Consider the following 2,318-nt stretch of genomic DNA (forward strand, 5'->3'; position numbering starts at 1 on the left):
GTGGCTGAGCACTCCACAGACACGTGTACCCTTAACGTAGTTCTCGGGTGGTATTCAGCGTGACACAGTGTGACAAGGCTGACCCTTTGAAATACAGGCACAACAGAAACAGGAAGTAAGAGTGAGAGAAAGTTGTGGTGAGAGAGTACAGCAGGGTTCGCCACCATCCCCTGCCGGAGCCTCGTGGAGCTTTAGGTGTTTTCGCTCAATAAACACTCACAACGCCCGGTCTGGGAATCGAAACCGCAATCCTATGACCGCGAGTCCGCTGCCCTAACCACTGGGCCATTGCGCCTCCACTAAATCATAGCTCTAACCCTAACCTAACCCATAACGAGGCATGTATACAATGTAAACAAAACAAAGGGATAAAGATTAAATCAATTGTCGAGGATATAACACTTTGAAAAGCACTGTAAAATTTCATGGCAACACATATACAGTTCAGGCAGAGATACCAATGAGAAAACAATTGAGGTGTGCAGCACATACAAAAGTTGAATACATTGAAAGATACAAGCATAGATTCAATCAATTTTAATGCCACAGTACAAGCAGAGAAGCATAGAAATAAAAATAACAATGAACTGGCAGAAATGTTAGCGCTCCGGGCGAAATGCTTAGCGGTATTTCGTCTGCCGTTACGTTCTGAGTTCAAATTCCGCCGAGGTCGACTTTGCCTTTCATCCTTTCGGGGTCGATTAAATAAGTACCAGTTACGCACTGGGGTCGATATAATCGACTTCATCCGTTTTTCTGTCCTTGTTTGTCCCCTCTGTGTGTAGCCTCTTGTGGGCAATAGAAAAATAAGAAATAAAAATAACAAAAGGCTGGACTAATAATTGGAAATAAGCAAATGAAAAAGAAAAAAAGCATCAGGCAGGTGTAAGAAATAAATAGGTAGAGATACATCAATTCATACACGAATACATTTAATCAAGATTTGAAAATCTTGCAATGCACTGCAATAATTTTTCGAAAAGATCGCACATTTCGTATCTCCAAGGCAACATAAATTCATAGATATAGGAGTCAAACATAGAACGGTATGTACCACACTGTCGCTTATTACTCCGTTTCACACACACCCAAGTGCTTTCCACTGGTTGCGTGTGTGTTCCATCATTGGAGTTAACAAACTCGACGCTGTGCTTCACCGTTCTATGTCGAAAAATATACACCTCAATCTCTGGAATATGCGAAAACGCCTTCCACAGGTTACTAAATATCGTGGTTCCCGGGAGAATCGAACGGCGGATGCATTCTTCTCGTGTGTCGCGATTCCGACAAGGTACTGCATAAAGAAAAACATGTTTGGTCTCGCGACAAACTCCTCCGAAAACCTATTGGTGAGGTAGCACCCTCCCCCGATTATACTTTCTCCTAGAGAAGACTGTCTCGTCTATCTCCACAATCTTCCCAGGACCACCTATTTGAACTGGGTTCATGAGCAAGTCATGTGCGTATGCTTCTCGTACATAACTGTTGTAATCCACAGCTGTAGCGTGGCTCATCCCCAGTTCTTCTACACAATAACGGACCGTAGTCAGTTCCTTGATCCAAGAGCACAAAAAAATGACTACAGTCCACAGAGAAAGTGTGCTACCTTCCTACTATGTACCTTTTCTGACGGATACAGTCTTGTTGCAGCCTTTGCAACTGCACCACCAGTAAAGATTCTCCGGGACCACTTTCTTTTTCATAAAGTGCCAATTTCTACAGTTCTTAACAGAAGGCATAATAGCCTTCTCTGCGAAGTACGCTGCCGCATCCTTCTCAGTTTTAATTGTATCCATCAAATTGCAGAAAGTTAAAATCAAATACAACAGGCAGGTAAACAAATTAATCAAATTGAAAATTAAGCAAAAATGAAATAAAGCAAGAGTGGTGAAAATAATTAGGCGCAAAAATAAAACAGTGAAAAATATCCAAAAACACAGCAGCCAAGGTGAAGAACAAACGACATACACCACGCGCGGTTACTACAAATGACCCGAAAGTTGTTGTTCACAAACAGCAGTAGTAACTTTCTTCAGCTGAATACACGTCATTGATTGGTTAAAATTATCCAAATACGACAACTTTAACACGAAATAACTTCTAAAATACATTCAGCATTCTTCCTCAATTGTATTTTCGTCGACCAGCAAATCTTGCTTCGTCGATCTGAATGGGGTTATCGTTTGTTCCAAAAATCTTCCCTCGCCGTTCATGATAAACTATGGCTCCACACACCTCGCGGCACATATTGAACCAGTCAGTTATTGTATTTTTAGATTTTCCTGTTGAAGTCACTGCAGTGGCGATAGGTATTCATG

This window comes from Octopus bimaculoides, chromosome 22 (genome assembly GCF_001194135.2).
Source record: "Octopus bimaculoides isolate UCB-OBI-ISO-001 chromosome 22, ASM119413v2, whole genome shotgun sequence".
Lineage (NCBI taxonomy): Eukaryota > Metazoa > Mollusca > Cephalopoda > Octopoda > Octopodidae > Octopus > Octopus bimaculoides.